This window comes from Belonocnema kinseyi, chromosome 1, assembly GCF_010883055.1.
Source record: "Belonocnema kinseyi isolate 2016_QV_RU_SX_M_011 chromosome 1, B_treatae_v1, whole genome shotgun sequence".
In the NCBI taxonomy this organism is placed as follows: domain Eukaryota; kingdom Metazoa; phylum Arthropoda; class Insecta; order Hymenoptera; family Cynipidae; genus Belonocnema; species Belonocnema kinseyi.
In genome coordinates, this window is record NC_046657.1 from 46,689,266 (window position 1) to 46,694,637 (window position 5,372).

Consider the following 5,372-nt stretch of genomic DNA (forward strand, 5'->3'; position numbering starts at 1 on the left):
TGAAAATTAAAATTCGAAAATTTTTTCTAAAGCCTCCAGGGGACTTCGTTTTCGCACGAAAAAATTTTATGTGCCCTTATTGCATCCGGACCCACAAATGAGCTCTACCTCCTTCTAGAATCACGCTGTGACTCCAAATAACTGGCATGCTGCTATACCCTGTTAACTGACGGTAAGCATCAATTCCTTCTTGTCTCCTCACTTCGTCACCAGTCACTTTATATCCACCACAAAACAGTAAAAACTTCACTCAGAACTCACCCTCTTATACTGATTGAATGAAAAAGCGGTATATTATGTTTGTACTTTTTCAAAATAAATATTATGAGTACAATTTTATTACACGAATCCCAGGTTTTACTTTTCCGACCATTGACTGTAAATGTCGTCTCAAATCAATTTTATTAGCAATAATAATTTCCTGATATTTGTACACCTCAAATTCTTTCATAGTTTCGTTAATCATTCTTATTTCTGTTGGTAACTTTTTATGTCGATTAAGAAGGTTATCACAGAACCAATCGTGTGGTCTGTGTAAGTATAATTTTTGACTAGATCAGAGTCTTTATTTAATAGATAAGTGTTGTGACGAGGTGTTTGTCACCAGTCACAATTAAATTACCCCTGCCGGTACCCTGGTACTGGAGGCAGTAAAAATAGATTATTTTCTTTTCCATTTTTGTTTACCTAGGAAATCCGAACAGGTCTGTAGAACGAGAGTCCCAGTCCACAGAGAACACGCTTGTGGCTGCCTTAAATGCATTTATTCATTATTCACTCCGGAAATGTTCTTGTTTTTGTATGTATATATTCTCCGTCACCAAGCTCAGGAGGTTCAGCCATCAAAAGAAGCATCAGTGTGCCAAACGATCACAACGTCAGGGTTGGCGAAGAAAGAAAGCTCCGCCACGATTGGTCAACTGTGTTGGTGAGGCGCAGGCACACCTGTAATTTTTTATTTCGGCAAATTACTTTGGCGTAACTTTTGATGAGCATGTTTTATCTCTTACAGATTCGACTTAAAGGTACTGCCAAAGTGATTCACCCATAATAGAGTACTTTCTTTGCGGTTTTCTACGAAAATTATCATTGTTCTTGTTATTCAGACCGTAGATTCGAATCTCGTCTCGTTTATCTTAGCTCGATAAAAATGTGCGCGTGCTAGAATTCACCCCTTATGGGAGAATGTTAAGGCTCGTTCCATCCCATAGCCTAAAATAGAGACACTTGATGGAAACTCTTAATATCAGTGTTTTATCTATTCTTTGTCGACAAACGGCAAGGTTACCGCAATGACCACAGAAGAAGTTAGAAAAACTGTAGTAGGTGCTTGCCGCACAATATCAGGGTGTTTTTATAGTGTTTTCAGGTTTCCTACTTCGATAATTCACGATTCAACAGGGAAGCGTGATTATAACTACAAGAAAAAGCTGTGTATCCATTGGTGGCGCAATCTATGATAATCATTGTCAAGCCGGGTTCTCGATCTACTAATACAATGTTTCGTTTACTAAGTTGGAATAGTTGAATCAACTCTATATCGATCATTCTCTCAAAGAGAAATCCCTGTCCCTTTAAAAAGGATTTATTTAAATACAATTTTTAAAAAAGTTGGTTCTAAGAAAACAAAAACTTTGAAGTAGTTATAGACAGTGTATCCCAGAACTAAGTGTCCGGACTTATATGGCTGCTTAAACAAAAAAAAAAATAAACCGAAACTTCTTGTGACAAAATGTATGTATGTTTTAGTTTTTGAGTTATAAAATAATTATTCTAAACCAAACAGGACTTCCGCATACCTGCATAAAAGGGGGGCCAACGCTGTGTAAGTGACCATTGCCTCTCCACTTTATTTAAACCATAGGCGTTTATGCTTTAACAAATTAAATCATGTCATAAATGTTAGTTTGAAAAAAAACATTGTTTCTGAAGTTATGTTTTCAACATGTACATTCAATTAATATTCTTCTAGCTCCTCTATATCAATATAGCAGAATTTGTTTCAACAATTATTTGACATTCATTATTTTTATTTTTACCATACAACATCATTTTTACCATTCTCGACCATACATGTACGCATTACCATTACAATATGTGGTGTTAATCTTCCTTCTATGTCCTAAATCACTTAAATAATAAATAAATAAAAATAATAAGCCTCGGTGGCTCAGTTGTTTAGTCGCTCGGACTTCACCTCAGAGGTCCGGCGTTCGACCTCTAAGCCGGCACTTTTGAAACTCATTCCGGAAATGATGGGATAAAAAAACAGGCTTTGTCCAATATTTCGGAGCACATTGCTCTTATCAGATCACTGGATGTATTTTCAACGATTCGTAAAGTGAATTCTGATCGATGTTACTGATATCGTTACTACCAGAGTGCTGAATTGAACATTGATAAAAGATTAGAGTTTCAAGAATTGTAAAGCACAAACTTTTTAATTTAAGGGCATGCGATACTTAGAAAATTGGCGATTTTACGAGTCTTAGGTTTCCCCGGCTTTTTTCTAGAATAATAAATATTTTGTCTTAAAAATTTAAGACATGATAGCGAACATGCTAACGGACGTCCCCATACACTTTTTTTTTAGGTTAATTAAAAAAAAGTTTTAATTTAGCAAAATGTGATTAATTTGCATAGAGCTTAGGAGATAGTATCGATTTTTTCAGTGTTAGATTCCCCCGGCTTTTTTCCTAGGATGAGAAATATTTTGCCTTCAAAATCTGGGAATTGATATCGAACATGCTGGCGGACGTCTCCCCACACTTTTTTGCCGAAAACTTTGGACTTACAATTAAACATAGTAACTAATCTCCCGGAACTAACCTTGTTTGCAGGCAATCAAAAAAGTTTATTTCATAAATAATTTCCAGATTATCGGAAAGGCAGAGATGAAAAACGACGTCAAAATAATACATATGCATAAAATTTTTATTTAGCACAATAATTATTTAGCATCTCCGAATTCAGTTTTTAAAAATTTTCATTTTTGTGGAAAAAAAGCCGGGGAAACTATAAGTATCATATGTCCTTAAGTACCAGTGACATTAAACATTTTGATCCGCCTTCAGAATACCAAAATTGATAAACAATTACATTTTAAAATTGTTGAAATCAACCGAAATTCAAAATTTTAAGCCAAACAACGCACGACATGAAATAAGTCAAGAAAATAAAACTGTTGCTCTTTAAAATCCCTAAAAAACTGTCCTAACAAATTTTTGGGATAAATTGGAAAATCGAAAAGTCGAATTTTGACTATACAGAAAATAATGAAAAATTAAAAATTCCATTATGTGGTCAAAGTATGTAGGATACGAAGAAAGATGAATCAAAATAAATTGTTATCCCAAGAAGGATCTACAATTTTTCTGAGAATCACTTCGTGATAGGACGTGTACTATTTTTTTATTCGTGAAAAATAACATTGAAACCAACAAATAAAATAAAAATGTTGTGGAAAAACGACGAAAGTTATGAAAAAAAAAGATTTAACAAGACCTGTTTTCGGATATTTATTCTTTGCATTTGGAATGCTTAAATAAAACTTTATCAAAAAGATATCTCTTAGATGGTTTTTAAATAGTTAAAGATTAAGTTTCTCAAAGTTGTGTAGGCGTTGAGGTGACACTCTTCGTGACACTCGCGCTGCGCGCTCGATTTTTGACAGACAATTATGAACAGGTTTTGTTAAATCTTTTTTTTCATAAGTTTTGTTGTTTTTCCACAACATTTTAATTTTATTTTTTGGTTTCAATGTTATTTTTCACGAACAGAAAAATAGTACGCTTCCTATCACGAAGTGATTCTTACCGAAATTGTAGATCTTGTTTGGGATAACAATTTTTGTTAATTAACCGTTTTTCGTATCCTACATACTTTGACCTCGAAATGGAATTTTTGATTTTTCATTATTTTCTGTACAGTCGAAATTTGACTTTTTGATTTTCCAAATAATCCCAAAAATTTGTTATGATAGTCTTGTAGGGATTTTAAAAAGCAACGTTTTTATTTTCTTGACTTTTTTCATATCGTACGTTGTTTGGCTTAAAATTTTGAATTTCGGTTGATTTAAACAATATTGAAAAAGCTATAACTCTGAGAATTTTCTTTTAATCAAAAAAAAGTAATAAAATACATGATTTTTTTATTCTAATACTATAAATATCCGTACACAGAATTTTCAAATTCAGAAAAAAGTGGTCTCAAAAATTTTGAAAATGCGGTCACTTTTTGAATTTTTATCAATAATGGCTGGTTAACGACTTTTTTCTTTCTTTTAGTACCTAAAAAAGGTGTGCCAAAGATGGATTTGATCCGTTCATTTTTTCGAGATTTATCGTGTTTACGGACGGACAGACAGACAGACGCCATCGTAAACACCTGATTTTCGGATTCGGCGGGTCTCAAACCGTCGAGATCCGATGAAAAACTGTGGTGTCAAATTATGTTCAATTCTAAAACTTTCTTAATCATAAATGATGTGAATGTAAAAAATAACTTTGTTGATAAATAAAAAAATCGTTATAACGATTTTTGAGAAGCTGCTTGTAAAGAATATTTGAAAAATTGTATAAGATTTTAATTTAAAAAAAATTAAGCTCTGATCAAAAATTTCGAGTTAGAAATTGATATTTCTGTAATAAAATTAACGTTTTTCAGATGGTAGTTTGCTACATGTAAACCGAATCTTTTGACCGAATCTTTGCGAATTCTTGATGTTAATGGTGATTTTTTTGCGATTTTTTTTTCAGTACAAATTGTTATTAGTAAATAAAATACCACGTTAATTTATTTATTTACAATTTTCATCCAGTATTCTTTCGCTATAGATGCTAGACCGGAAACTTAGTTCCCACCCGCTAATTTTTTCCAAACCTCGAGATAGAATTAAAACAAATAGTTGATTTTTTAACCAAGAAAGATTAATCCTGGAATCCTGGAGTTTGGTATTTTATGTCATAATAATTAAGATTTTCTTAAAAGACAGATATTCTCAAAAATATTTGTTGATTCAAATAACATTTGTTTCAACCGAAGGAATTTTGAATTTGGTTCGGTTCGGTTTTGATTCCTCTAGAATCAAACCGAAGGGCCTATGACAAAGCTACCGAACGCGTCCTCGGGTTGCGGATAGAGGGTCCCTGTACCAAGGGTTTCTGCTAAATATGGTTACAAAAATAAATAGGCAGTCGCGGACAATTGTCCAGGGGTGGTCCCGAAGGAATTAACCCCCAAGCGAAGGTGTGAAAACCGTGCCGAAAGCCGAATGGCACCTGGGTGAGGTGTCTAGAAAGGTGACTCTGGGATACCAGGCGACCTCTCAGAGTAAGCAGCCTTATCCTTGCATGCGGGGCTCTACAAGGATG